The 15,819-nt window shown below is 38.0% G+C and overlaps 1 non-coding gene across 1 annotated transcript; it reads left to right on the top strand.

Annotated features, from left to right (window-relative positions):
• Positions 1–8,813: 8,813 nt before the first annotated feature.
• LOC125108061 (U6 spliceosomal RNA) lies at positions 8,814–8,920 on the top strand. Its single transcript, XR_007129751.1, has one exon. It is a non-coding gene; the product is annotated as a U6 spliceosomal RNA (small nuclear RNA).
• Positions 8,921–15,819: the final 6,899 nt, after the last annotated feature.

The raw sequence follows: 15,819 nt of genomic DNA, 5'->3' as shown, positions 1-15,819 counted from the left end.
GAGGATTATTCATGTGAAAGTCATCATCAGGTGCTATAGTAAGCTGCAAAGTACAAAACAAGTTTTAGTTGTGGATGTGCACATTACTATTACTAGGACATGAATGTAAAGTAATAGTCAAAGAAGAGAAATTGAAAAGTACTTTAAAGTTCAATGTAGTATCTACCTAATGTAAGCAGGCTAAGTATTTAGTCAAAGGCCACAGATTTACTTGTGAAACTAATGAGACCAGAAAGAACTCCTTAAGGGTGGGACACTGGGACTCTCAAGCTTACTGCTAATGCCATGGAGTTCTCCAATATCTAAGCTAGTATTTTTCTGTTAAATTTGTTTTGGTGTGATTTCAGTTATTCCTTTCAGTTTCTCCCCATCCTTCCCATAAGCAGCCAGTCAGGTCACACTGATAAGTAGTATGTTCCAGACAAAACCAAATTTGAATATAGCAGTGTCCCATACAGGTCCCAAATACCTATAAAGACTTTTGACAGCCTTGAGGCAATAAAATATTTCTCCCTCAGAAGAGAATTAAAATATCAATAAGAAAACATTACAGTTGCTCATTTGAGTCCAAGACCGTGAAGGAATAGGAGATATTCGTTTCATTTGGTCCCAGGAATTCAGTAGATAGCTATCAAATCATTCTGAAAACCCAGAACTCAAACAGAGATCTAAGAAAAGAAGAGTTACAACTCTACAAATAGCAAAGTGACCACTTTCTGCAAGAATGACAAGACAGAAAAACTCACTTCAAAAAAGAGAACAAGAGGCAGTACTGACACTCAGGGACCTAATCAATATGGATATAAGTAATATGTCAGAATTAGAGTTCAGAATAATGATTATAAAGATATTAGCTGGGCTTGAAAAAGCATAGAAGGCATTAGAGAACCCCTTTATGGAGAAATAAAAGAATTAAACTCTAATCAAGTCAAAAACAAAAAGGCTATTAATGAGTTATAATCAAAAATGGAGGCTCTAAGTGGTAAGAAAAATGAGGCAGAAGGAAGATTTAATGATATATAGAAGACAAAATGATGGAGAATAAAGAAGCTTTGAAAAAGAAAAACAGCTATTGGATCATGAGGGGAGAATTCGAAAGATAAATGATACCATAAAGCAAAACAATATTATAATAATTGGGATCCCAGATAGAGAGAGAGGCAGAAGATATATTGAACCAAATTATGGCAGAGAACTTCCCTAATTTGGGGAAGAAAGCAGGCATTCAAGTGCAGGAGGCACAAAGAACCTCCCTCAAAATCAATAAAAATAGGTCAATACATCAACATATAATGGTGAAACTCGCAAATCTTAGAGATTTGAGAAATAGAAAGAAAATGCTGAAAGCAGCTCCAGACAAGAGGTCCATAAGCTACAAGGGTAGAAACATTAAACTGGCAGTAGATATACCCACAGAGACCCAGATGGCCAGAAAGGATTGGCATGATATACTCAGACCCAGATGGCCAGAAAGGATTGGCATGAAAAAAAATATGCAGCCAGGAATATTTTATCCAGCAAGGATGCCATTCAAAATAGAAAGAAAGATAAAAAGCTTCCAGGACAAAGAGAAATTAAAGAATTTATGATCATTAAACCAACCCTGCCAGAAATATTAAAGAGGATCCTTTAAGCAAAGAGAGAGCCCAAAAGCAACATAGACCAGAAAGAAACAGAGACAATATACGGAAACAGTGACTTTACAGGTAATACAATGGCACTAAACACATATATTTTAATAGTTACTCTGAATTTAAATGGGCTAAGTGCCCTAGTCAAAAGACACAGGGTATCAAATGGGCTAAGTGCCCTAGTCAAAAGACACAGGGTATCAGACTAAATAAAAAAGCAAGACCCACTTAAATGCTGTCTATAAGAGACTCATTTTACACCCAAAGACACTTCCAAAGGGATGCAAAGGGATGCAAAACCATTTATCATGCTAATGGACATCAAAAGAAAGCTGAGATAGCAATCCTTATATCAGACAAATTATTTTAAACCAAAGACTATAATAAAAGATGAGGAAGGACACTATATGATGATTAAAGGGTCTATCCAACAAGAAGATCTAACAATTGTAAATATTTATGCCCCTAACTTGGAGGCAACCAATTATATAAACCTATTAATAACAAAATCAAAGAAACATATTGAATATAATACAATAATACTAGGGGACCTAAACATCCCCATTCGTAGCAATGGACAGATTATCTAAACAGAAGGTCAACAAGGAAAGAAGGGCTTTGAATGACACATTGGACTAGATGGATTTCACAGATATATTCAGAGCATTCCATCCAAAACAACAGAATACACATTCTTCTCCAGTACACATGGAACAGTTTCCAGAATAGATCACAGTATGTGTCAAAAATTGGGTCTCAACTGGTACCAAAAGATTGGGATTATTCACTGTATATTTTCAGACCACAGTGCTTTCAAACTTGAACTCAATCAAAATAGGAAATTTGGAAAGAACTCAAATATATGAAGGCTAAAGGACATCCTACTAGGGGCACCTGGGTGTCTCAGTCATTAAGTGTCTATCTTCAGCTCAGGTCATGATCCTAGGGTCCTGGGATCAAGCCCCACATCAGGCTCCCTGCTCAGTGGAAAGCTTGCTTCTCCCTCTCCCACTCCCCCTGTTTGTGTTCCCTCTCTCACTGTGTCTTTCTGTCAAATAAATAAAATCTCAAATTAAAAAAAAAAAAGAGCATCCTACTAAAGAATGAATGGGTAAACCAGGAAATTAAAGAAGAATTTTTAAAATTCATGGAAACAAATGAAAGTGAAAACACAACAGTTAAAACTTTTCAGATGCAAAAGTGGTCCTAAAAGGAAAGTATATAGCAATACAACAAGCCTTTCTCAAAAAAACAAGAAAGGTCTCAAATACACAATTTAACTTAATTACAACTTAAATACAAATTAACAATTTAACATCTATAGGAGCTGGAGAAAGAACAGCAAATAAAGCCTTAATTCAGAAGGGGAAGAGATTTACTAAAGATTAGAGTAGAAACCAATGAAATAGAAACCAAAAAACAGTAGAACAGGTAAACAAAACTAGGAGCTTGTTCTCTGAAAGAATTAATAAGATTGATAAGCCCCTGCCAGACTTATCAAAAAGAAAAGAGAAAGGACCCAAATAAATAAAATCATGAATGAAAGAGAGATCACAACCAACACTGAAGAAATACAAACAATTGTAAGAACATATTATGAGCAACTATATGCCAACAAATTAGGCAATCTGGAAGAAATGGATGCATTACTAGAGATATATAAACTACCAAAAGTGAAACAGGAAGAAATAGAAAATCTGAACAGACTCATAACCAGCAAGGAAAAATCTCCCAACAAAAAGAATCCAGGGCCAGATAGCTTTCTAGGGTAATACTACCAAACATTTAAAGAATTAATGCCTATTCCTCTGAGCCATGGAAATGGAAAGAAGGAAAACTTCCAAACTGATTTTATGAGGCCAGCATTATCTTCATCCCAAAATCAGACAAAGACCCTACCAAAAAAGGAGAATTACAGGCAAATATCTCTGATGAACATGGATGTAAAAATTCTCACCAAGATACTAACCAATAGGATCCAACAGTATATTAAAAAGATTATTCACCACAACCAAGTGGGATTTATTCCTCAGCTGCAAAGGTGGTTCAATATCCACAAATCAATCAATGTAAAACACTGTATTAATAAAAGAAAGGACAAGAGCCATATGATCCTCTCAATAGATGCAGAAAAAGCATTTGACAATATACAACATCCTTTCTTGATTAAAATTCCTTGCAGTGTAGGGATAGAGGGAAAACACCTCAATATTATAAAAGCCATCCACAAAAAGCCCACAGCAAATAATCTCAATGGAGAAAAACTGAGAGATTTCCCCTAAGGTTAGGAGCACAGCAAGGATGTCCACTGTCACCACTGTTATTCAGTATTGTACTATAAGTCCTAGACTCAGCAATTAGACAACAAGAAGAAATAAAAGGCATCTGAATCAACAAAAAAGAAGTTACACTCTCACTCTTCACAGATGACTTGATATCCTATGTGGAAAACCCAAAAGACTCCACCCCAAAATTGTTAGAACTCATACAGGAATTCAGAAAAGTGGCAGGATATAAAACCAATGCACAGAAATCAGTTGCATTTCTATACACTAACAATAAGATAGAAAAGGAGAAATTAAGGAGTTGATCCCATTTACAACTGCAACAAAAACCATAAGATACCCAGGAATAAATCTAACCAATAGGCAAAGGATCTATATTCAGAAAACTATAGAACACTCATGAAAAAAGTTGAGGAAGACACAAAGAAATGGAAAAACATTCCATGCTCATGGCCTGGAAGAACAAATATTGTCACAATGTCTAGGCTACCTCGAGCAATCTATACATTCAACACAATCCCTATCAAAATACCAGACACTTTTTTCACAGAGATAGAACAAATAATCCTAAAATTTGTATGGAACCAGAAAAGATCCCAAATAGCCAAAGGAATGGTGAAAAAGAAAACCAAAACTGGTGGCATCACAATCCCCACTTCAAGCTCTGTTACAAAACTGCAGTCATCATGACAATGTGGTATTGGCACAAAAACAGACACATAGATCAGTGGAACCAAATAGAGACCCCAGAAATAGACCCTCAACTCTACTCAACTAATCTTTGACAAAGCAGGAAAGAATACCCAGTGGAAAAAAGAGTCTCTTCAACAAATGATGTTTGGAAAATTTGTCAGCCAAGTGCAAAAGAATGAAACTGGATCATTTCCTTACACCATACACAAAATAGACTCAAAATAGATGAAAGACCGAATCTGAGACAGGAATCCATCAAACACAGAACAGAGAAGAACACAAGCAGCAACATCTTCAACCTTAGCCACAGCAACTTCTTGCTAGACACATCTCCATAGGCAAGGGAAACAAAAGCACAAATGAGCTATTGGGACCTCATCAAGATAAAAAGTTTTTGCATAACAAAGAAAATAGTCAATAAAACTAAAAGGCAACCTACAGAATGGGAGAAGATATTTGCAAATAACATATCAAATAAAGGGCTTATCCAAGATCTATAAAGACCTTATCAAACTCAACACCAAAAACAAACAAACAAACAAACAAACAAAAAAACGAAGAATCCAGTCAAGAAATGGGAAGAAGATATGAACAGACTTTTCTCCAAGAAGACATATAAATGGCCAACAGACACATGAAAAAATTCTCCACATCACTTGGCATCAGGGAAATACAATTTCCACAATGAGATATGACCTCACACCAGTTAGAATGGCTAAACAAGGCAGGAAACAACAAATGCTGGTTAGAATGCAGAGAAAGGGGAAGTCTCTTACATTGCTGGTGGGAAAGCAACTTGGTGCAGCCACTCTGGAAAACAGTGTGGAGGTTCCTCAAAAAGTTGAAAATAGAGCTGTCCTATGACCCAGCAATTTTACTACTAAGGATACTCCAAAGATACAAATGTAGTGATCCAAAGGGACACCAGCACCTCAATGTTTATAGCAACAATTTTCACAATAGACAAACTATGGAAAGAGCCAAGATGCCCATCAACAACTGAATGGATGAAGATGATGTAGTGTATATATATATAATAGAATATTATTCAGTCATCAAAAAAAATAAAATAAAATCTTGCCATTTGCAATGATGTGGAATGGAACTAGATGGTATTATGCTAAGCAAATTATGTCAATCAGAGAAAGACAATTATCATATGATCTCACTGATAATGTGGAATTTGAGAAATAAGGCAGAGGATCATAGGGGAAGAGAGGAAAAAATGAAACAAGACAAAACCAGAAAGGGAGACAAACCATAAGAGACTCTTAATCCCAAGAAACAAACTGAGGGTTGCTAGAGAAGAGTGCGGTAGGGAGAGGGAATATCTGGGTGATGGACATTAAGACGGGAATGTGATGTAATAAGCATTGGGTATTATATAAGACTGGTGAATTACTGACCTCTACCTCTGAAACTTGTAATACATTATATGTTAATTAATTGAATTTAAATAAAAAATTAAAATTAAAAAGAAGAAAACATTGCAGTTTATTGGAAAGTTATCAAACTGAATAGTTAATCAGTTTAAGCAGTAAAACTCCCCAGTCAGAGCAAATAAAGAAAATCTTTCTCTGGAGGCTTTCAGAAGTAAAGGAAATGACCACCCCTTAGAATCAGCCTTGTGACTATTATAATATTTGTTTCAATCTTACACCAAAATTATTTAGGTCATTTCCTGCAATTGATAGAATTGTCCATTAGTGTGATGACATTTGTAGTCTCAGATTCAAGGAGATTTGTTTGGAATGCTAAGAAGCTTCACACAAGTCTGCTCCTATTAACTTATTTACTCTAACAGTATATAAATGTTTTAGAACATTTGGTTGCAGATATCAGTCAACAAATGGACAACTTAACAAAGAAAGTCACCACTGCTGGGTTCACCAGTTTCTACTCTGACCTAAAGAGGAGTGGGGGTGGGGGGGAGTCAGTCCATGCCAACTCAAAAGAAAGCTTTTTGCTTCCAGGACTGGCTGCCCTCCCAATTATTAATGAAGACTCCTTTTTTCCATTTCCTAATGATGTCCACAGTTGAAGGGCAAACTGACTGCAGCTGAGGATTTAAGTAGAATATTTCAAGGACATTCATCATAAGTGGGTACAGAGAGACCAGACTCCTGTTTCAGCTTCAAGGTTTAAATGTCAAACACCTGGAGACATAATTACTCAACCTTAAAATCATTCTATGAGTTCATTGCTCTGGTTCAGGGAAAGTCAAACTAGTAAGTTAAGTTCAAGATACCAGGCTGGGGGAGGAAAGGGTGCAGAAGGTTGTGGGAGGGCAGCGAGGGAGAGATTCATGATTATGGACTTAATCCAAGAGCATCTTTGTCCCATTACACTACAGCTAGGACATAGTGCACTAAAAAGCTGTCTATACATAAACTTGGATGAGAAGAATGAAGGATTCCCTGTATGCTTGAGCAATCAGGTACAAGCAATTCAAGGCTCTTACTGAAAGTGATCCAAAATTTTGCCATGAAAATTTTAATAGGAATTTTAATATTGAAAGAGCTTCTTCTTTGTTTCACGTTTAAGTCAGCTACTATTTCTAACTTCTTAGGTCTAATTCCTGAGACCTAAAGGACCATTCGCTAGCATCAACAGATTTCCAGAGAACAGACCTTTGTCTTTAGTTTCAAATGTTCTGATCCTGATTTCTTTACCCTCTACACCTAATTTCCTTCTACTACTCATCCACTGTGTTGTTTCAGTCAGTCTGAATATAAATGAAAAAACAAAAGAGCATGCAGACTAAGGATAGTCTGATCAATTCCACGTACTTCCAGGAACCCTTGACTTCAAGATGTTTCAGAATTCTGAAAGGCAGGGCTCACACACTCTTCTCAACTGACCAAATTCCACTGCATCTTATTACTCATAAAATACACTTTTCCATTTCCAGTGGGCATGTAAAAAGGATTCCTATTGTACTCGTGCAAAAATCACAGCTAGAAAACAGTATCCTAGCTGCCCAGCAACTTCCCAGCAGCCAGAAACTATCCTCTCACCCCAAGATGTCTCCTAACACTCACTGTCTTCTGCTATGGCACAAGAAGCAGAAATGACCAGAGTGGCTAAAGAAAAGGAAGAAAGAAAAAGTCCAAACTTTAAATTAGGTCACACAGAAATGGTGAGTGACAAGACAAACTAGAAACCTTTACAAACTTATGATTTTACCTAAAACCATGAAAATGCTAAAATCTACCATATTATCACACATATATCAAATACTTATAATTCCTACTGCTTGTACATCCCCTAGAATCTAGCCAAACATTTATTTTCTTTTCCTGACCACCCAGTGGAAGCCCTACTGGATGGAAATTATTTCCAGGAAAAAGAATTCACTCATCCTTACTGAATGCTAAACAAAGTAAAACAATTCAAAGTAATTTTTTAGCCTAATAAGATCTCTAAATTTGACTTAAGAATTTAGTCAATGCCACCTTCTTAATTAATAAGGATTATAAATGAGAATCTAAGACGGACAGGAAATGCAAATCCAGCTGTAATAGAGAACAAAGAGTCACTTCTAATCTTGAAGTTAAGGACCCAGTTAAAAGATAAAGATAAAAAAGATAAAACCAGTATATCTCCAATACAAAGTAGATCTTGGTTTATCTTTCCTTTTTTTTTTTTTAAAGATTTCATTTATTTATTTGACAGAGAGAGATCACAAGTAGGCAGAGAGGCAGGCAGAGAGAAGTCGGGGGTCGGGGGGAGGGGAATAGGCTCCCTGCTGAGCAGAGAGCCTGATGCAGGGCTTGATCCCATGACCTGAGCCAAAGGCAGAGGCTTTAACCCACTGAGCCACCCAGGTGCCCCAGTTCATCTTTCGTCTTGTTAAAGTTTTGGTTTATGCAACCAAACTACTCTACTTTGGTAGAGTCTTTGGTTGAGTAGTCTTCTTCTTCCTGAATGACTGCTGAAGAACATAATCCACCCCAATCTATTTTTGCCAAAGCTGCATGTGATCATTTCAACCAGATTAATGGAAATTCTGGGCATGGACGTACATGTGACATCAGTGTAAGAAGTGGTATCAAGCAACCTAACTGCAAAATTCATAGCATGTTTTCACATAAAAGCTTAAGGGCCTAACAATTAGCTATAATTTATTATGTTTAAAGTTGGTGGTCAATTTATCAAAGCAGGAAAGTCAAAATATTTGTTTCACCTTCCAAAAGTAAGAGTTGTGCTCGCTTCGGCAGCACATATACTAAAATTGGAACGATACAGAGAAGATTAGCATGGCCCCTGCGCAAGGATGACACCCAAAAGTAAGAGTTAAAAAACTCAGGTTCCTAATAGGATAGTCATGGAAAATAATTGTTCTTTTACATCTATGCACAATCACTTGGAAATGATTGGCCCTAATCCTTTCTCAAAGATTATTCATTAAAAAGACAAAACAAAACAAAAACAAAACACTCAAAGGGCAATTTGCTGGGTGCTGGAAATAAGAGGATAATTTGATGTGGCCTCTTCATTCAAGGTGTTTACTACCTGATATATATAGAACTAATTTTAGGACAATGTGATATAAGTCCTAATATAGGTATGAACCAAATATTGCAAGTACACCATTGTCTGAGAATCCCTTGTCAAATTTACTTCAAGTAGGAGCTCATTTTTTACAAAATATTTGTTTCATTTCACAAAGCTAAAAGCTCACAAACTTGGGTTCCTTTAGGACAGTCATAGGAAAATAGTTGTCACTGTACCCACCAGCAGCTTAAACTCAATTTCTGTTCAGTTGATATGATCATTTATTACACCCATGGTGCTGGGAGTACCCACAGAGATGCAGTCCTATTAGAGGGTCTTCTTGAAAGTATACCATGGGAGTTCTCAGCTTGTGCAAATATCCCAAGAATTACTAGAATATTTAAGTTATTGGAATCGTTTCCCTTACTGTAAGCCTTAGAAGTTTAAAAAATGTGTTTTACAAGATGGGATTGGGAGGGAGACAAACCATATGTCACTCTTAATCTCACAAAACAAACTGAGGGTTCCTGCGGGGAGGCGGATTGGGAGAGGGTGTTGGGGTTATGGACATTGGGGAGGGTATGTGCTATGGTGAGTGCTGTGAAGTGGGTAAACCTGGCGATTCACAGACCTGTACCCCTGGGGATAAAAATATATTATATGTTCATAAAAAATAAAAAATTAAAAAAGGAAAAAAACAAAACAAAACAAAATGTGTTTTAAAGTTAGGGAGAAAGAAACCTACTGTGTGCACAAGTTTTAAATATTGTTTAAGGCGGTTTCCAGAACTATAAAATGAATTTCCCTTTTTTCTTTTTAGCAGCACAGTTGCAGTGCTGCAAACACAAGCCAACTTGCAAATACAGACTCACTCTAAGGTGGCAAAAGCCATTTCAGGATGCATCAGGAGAGTTTAACTGGAAGTCTTCCCCTCTCATTTTCTAGTTCAGTGTTTCCACTGGAAACATTGGAAACTGGAAGGGAAGGTTAAAAAAAAAAAAAAAAGAAAAGAAAAGAAAGAAAGAAGAAAGAAAAAAAGTTCCAAAGTTTAAAAATGTCAGCATTTGACTGATTGGAGTAGCTTTCCTGGCTTAACCAGCAAGTTGATTTGATGGGTTCATCCGTTAATACAGTAAAACACATGTTAAAGATTACAAATTGTTTAACAAGTTTTGACAAACAAGTCCCCTGGTGGTCCCGAAATTTCTGAGAAGCAGATGGAAGGGGGACAATTTTATAGATTCCCTCTTCCTATCTGCACAAAGCCACAGAGGTCTAAAGTAGGTATTAGTGCAAATAAGGGGCATTGTCAGACAATAAAGAGACACAATTGCCTCTGTTAGCACAACAATTAATTTTGTTTGCAGAGTACCAGTCAGTCTATTTGTTACCAGGAATGTGCTAATTATTCTTGCTAATTACATGCAAAACATTCATTATCACCTATAAGTGAAGCCGGACCCCTCAGGTTTCAGTGACAAATTAATTACTGTGTTTTCCTTCTGAATGTATTTCTAGTCAGTTCTGGTATTATCTGAAAAATAAATGGTTTAGCAGCCCACTTGTCTCTCAGAGCCACTCATTAAAATGAAAAGTAGGCCTGCAGAGCTATATCAATTTTCCTTCCCTATTCTATTAGGATGGTAGTCCCTGAAATTCTCCGAAGTTCTACCATAAATTTATAAACTCTGAAGCCTGGTAAAATGCATGCAGCTGTGTCATTTAGTACCAGATGCCTATTTCCACCAGTGACCACTCACTGAAATCAGGAAGATACAAACTAAAGAGCAAAGGATCCTATACCCTGAACACTCACGGGCCCCTTTGGCCTTGTTGTTGTTGTTGTTGTTTTAAGATTTTACTTATTTATTTGACACAGTGAGAGAAATCACAAGTAGGCAGAGAGGCAGGCAGAGAGAGAGGAGGAAGCAGGCGGGGCTCGATCCCAGGACCCTGAGATCATGACCTGAGGCTTAACCCACTGAGCCACTCAGGCGCCCTGGCCTTGTCTTTTAAAAAGTTGGGGCAACATCGTGTTGTCTAGTCCAAATTTAGAATAACTGAGTTTTATCCCTCCTCAACATGGGATTCAGTCAATCACAAAGCAGATCTTGAATTGCCAGCTTCTTTGGCCTTTCCATCTTGGTTGGGAACAAACCTGACAGTATAGAGGCACATATTTGTATTCTAAATGTGGATTACATCAGAAAGACCAGTATCTGCGCATATGTAATTCTGCCTTGACCCTATATTGCCTGGAATTGTTCTGTCTTGACTGGTCCTAACGGGCAAGGAGCCAATCTTTTTTTTTTTCCAAGATTTTATTTATTTGAGATAGAGTGATGAGAGAGAGTATAAGCAGGGTGAGGGGAAGAGGGAGAAGCAGACTCCCCACTAAGCAGGGGACCCCACCCCCACCCCATGTGGGACTCTGTCCCAGGTTATGACCCAAGCCAAAGGCAGAAGTTCAACTGACTGACCCACCCAGACACCCAGGAACCAATCTTTCTCTTTCTCTCTCTCCTCACCTTACACTGGCTCACCATAGTGGCAGCTGACTAAAGGCTTATGGAATGAAAAGAGGGATCTGCCTGGCTTTGGGCCCATTCTGATGTGTATCCTGAACCAATAATTTGGGGTTAGTTCTCACTAACCATTTAAGCTCACTTTCAGGAAGTCTTTAAATTAGCATTTCAGGATAAAAGTTTGCTCCTGACGGGGAGGTGGGAGAAGGCTATGGTGCCACCATCTCTATACTCCCAGAAGCCCTCTAAGACCAGTTCAGGTACATGGCTCCTTGGAAAGCCAGCATCATCTCCAACCCCAATGGTTTCAGAATGGACGAGAGCCTGAGGAGAAACTATCTCCATTTTAATAATCATCTTCCTTTAACCCACTATGTGCCTACAACTCTCGTGGCATATTTAACAAAGTCAGGTTTTCATGGTCCCATAAGTTTGTATCCGTGTTCTTTCTAAATCTTCCTCTTATGGGTCCCTTCATATTTGCCTTGGCTCTTTTCAGGTGCATGTGCCTTTTATACACAAACATTTGTCTAATTTCTGCAATAGCTCTAAAATAATGAAGTTTTCACTGTCACATAGTTTATTCTTTACACTATTTTCAATTTAAAACAGCACATTAGTGGACATATAGCAAGCTAAATGAACATCCGCTGGAGGCACACATAAATTTCACATTGAAATAATCCACTGTAGTTGATTTTTCCAGAATTTGGGTTTATGGGCTTGTGGCTGTTATGTTTCACAAAGGAAGATGTTTAGAGTTTTGGCTTCTTTGTTTTTAATATCACATCTATTTCTTTCTCTAATTTTCCTAAGTTGGTGATCACCTCGTCTGAAATGTGTAAGTTTAAATAGCTAAAGTAAAGCAATATGTGCCTTAATATGATGAAACCAAAAATGCCATAACAGATCATGGGCATATTTCTGCCTAATTTCTGGTATGATAACAGGGAGAGCACGTAGCTGAATTTAATCTCTGCAGCAGGTCACATCTATCTCAGCCTCCCTTTCTTCACCTCCCCGTGCCTTTCAATGTCCTGTACCCTACCAGGTCACTACCATGTCCACACCTTACTTCTGCTTTCTCCACCTTTCCAAAATCCCATCCCTTGTTTTCATTCATTCTCCAGCGTTTACCTGTTTACTATTTATAATTTTATTTTTTTTTTACTCTTTTACTATTTAACCACTCTTTAACACTTTTTATATAGTCTAATTTATCTTCTTCCTATTACTTCAAGGTTTTGCTAATATCAAATCCATGTTATTTTAGCCAGTCTCCTACCACTTGTAGATCTTCACAGGAGTTCTAGAGGTCAAGTTAACCCAAAGGAATGAATTTCTAATGGTGAGAATGGCTAATAACGTGGTATCATGGTGATAGAATTATTTCGGAAATGGCAGGAAGCCGTTGGCAATCCAGCTGCACAGTCATACACAGTATGTGACTACTTGTCCAAATGAAACATTAGTCTGGCCCTCCATTTTTTCTGTTCTTCAAGACCTTCAGGGGGAAAGACCACTCTCAAGAATACACTGAAGGAATTCTCTACACTTAAACTGACCTGCTCAACTAAATATCTAACAAAAGCTTCAATTTCTTAAAATAATAGGTGTTCTAAAATAGAAAGTGACTTTGTTATTCTCAGGGTAATTGTCCAGCATGCAATCCTTGAATGTCAGGCTTTGAGCTCAATGACCAGATCCCTTTGCAGGGAAAGTTAAGAGCATGCACCTTGGAGTCAAGGAGACATTGACCTTACACCTGGTTCTTAATATTCTGTGACAAGTCTTGGTTTCTACATGAGTAAGACATGAGAACATCACAAGGTGGTATGAGGATTAAAGGTAAAAAAATATCTGACATTCAAGTACCTTATTGGCCAAGGAAATCCAGGCATGGTTAAAGAACAGCTCTATCATCTTTGCATGTTACTTGGATTTGCACATTGTTGTCTCACCCATCTCCACAGAATTAAAGAAATAAGCAAATCCCAATTCCACTAACCTAAAAACTGAAGATCTCTTTCCCATTTAGCCTACACTTTCAAAAGAAAACAAAGCAAATAAAACTAGTTTTTAGGAACTAAAAAAAGTTTTATGAATTTCTGGTATTAACAAGTACCATCATGCTGTGAGCCTGGGACACGCAAAGGATTTTAGGACAAGCAAAAGATGAGGAAAAGAGGCATGGTGGGTCTGAAGAGAGGAAAAGGCTGGACTCCAGTTCCAGGCTGGTTTTGAGGATAGTGGGCACAAGCTACAGCAACCTTCTCCTGACTCCGGAGCTGCAGATCCATCTCTCATGCTCCCCACACTGCACATGAATATGGAATCCTCCACCAGGGACATTCCAATCTGAAACACACACATGCCATTGGCAGCAGATAAGAGGACATGTCAGGGGAAAATCTGATGTATCTTTGCCCTAGAGCTGATTTTCACCTGGCAGGGCCATGTTTCCAAAATCTTCAGTTCCTCTCTTCCCCTGCAGCTAAATTAACCCTAAAATTCTACTTCTTGGGCCCATTTCAGATCTCCAGATTTCACATATTTTCCTCCTACACAAGTTAAAACTATACAGTGTATCCTTCAGCAGCACTGATTTTTTATCAATTCCTGCAGAGAATGTTGTGTTCCACTCCAGTGTGAGGGAGCGTCTGTCATACCGCTGGTAAGAACTACCAGCCCAGAATGAGTGCCAAAACTGTCCTTCTCCAGATAGTTCTGGTATAACTCACCCTTTGCGCTCTTTGGCAATCTAGCAGCATTCTATTACCTTGGTCACAAAGACATCTTCTCTATGATACATAATCCATTTCCATTTGGTAACTCCCAAAGCAGTTCCTTGAGAATATCGTAGAAAGAGTAAACTTAATGAATGATCCTTCTGAGAAATAATGTCAGAACTGGATTTCTGCCTCCTCTCCCCACCCAAAATCTCACAGCAGAAAGATCTTAATAAAATCAGTGTTCCTTTAAGTTTTATTATGAAAAAATAGGTAATAATCAATGATATGTGCATGTACTATTTTCTCTAAGACTTGCAAATGTTACATAAGACTTTGATCATCACACTTACATCCCAAAAATGGACCGCTGAAAGAAAGCTATTCACATTCATTTCAAAAGAGTGTTAGAAAATATCACAGAAACTTAATTTTTGAATTTAGGTGGATTTTACTTACTGATTCCATGAATCAGAAAGCAATCAGTCAAGAAAACAGAGAGGAGGGACGCCTGGGTGGCTCAGTTGGTTAAGCAGCTGCCTTCGGCTCAGGTCATGATCCCAGCGTCCTGGGATCGAGTCCCACATCCGGCTCCTTGCTTGGCAGCGAGCCTGCTTCTCCCTCTGCCTCTGCCTGCCATTCTGTCTGCCTGTGCTCACTCTCGCTTCTCTCTCTATGACAAATAAATAAATAAAATCTTTAAAAAAAAAAAAAAAAAGAAAACAGAGAGGAGCCCGAAGAATTATACAAAGCTACAGAGTTTTATAGACCAAGGTAAGCATGAACAAGAAGTTATACTAGTTATACTAGTCAAGCATGGATTGGCTGATGCAGGGTTGCCTTCCTTATCTGGAATAATAAGGAACTTGGCTAGGTTAAGTTACAGAGCTGAGCAGGCAAGTTCTGAGTGGCTGGGTTTTGGTTTCCTTACATAGGCTGCTAGTTCTGGTTGGCTTACATAGGCTGCAAAGGTACTAGAATCACCTCAGTCTAAATTTAACTATAGAAACTGTCTTAGTTTAGACTACTATTACAAAGTACCATAGACTGGGTGGCTTAGAAACAATGGAAATGTATTTCTCATAGTTCTGAAGCCTGGCTGTCCAAGGTCAGGGTTCCAGCTCTGGTCCTGGTGAGAGCCCCCTTCCATGTTATAGACTGCTGACTTCTTGTATATTCATGGTAGAAAGAAAGCAAGAGAGTTGTCTGGGGTCCCTTTCATAAAGGCATGAATCCCCTTCATGAGGGCTCACCCTCATGATCTAATCACCTCCCAAAGGCTCCACCTCCTAATACTGTCTTAGTGGAGGTTGAGAGTTCAACATATAAATGAGGGGTGGAGAGGATACAAACATTCAGTCCATTGCAAACACCTATGAAACTGAATAATGTAAGCACAACCCAGACAGCACTCAACACTCCACACTTTAACAGTCATTTAATAAGTTCTTGGAAACTG

This window comes from Lutra lutra, chromosome 8, assembly GCF_902655055.1.
Source record: "Lutra lutra chromosome 8, mLutLut1.2, whole genome shotgun sequence".
Classification (NCBI taxonomy): domain Eukaryota; kingdom Metazoa; phylum Chordata; class Mammalia; order Carnivora; family Mustelidae; genus Lutra; species Lutra lutra.
Note: the sequence above shows the minus strand (reverse complement) of the source record. Positions and strands in the feature narration are given on the sequence as shown.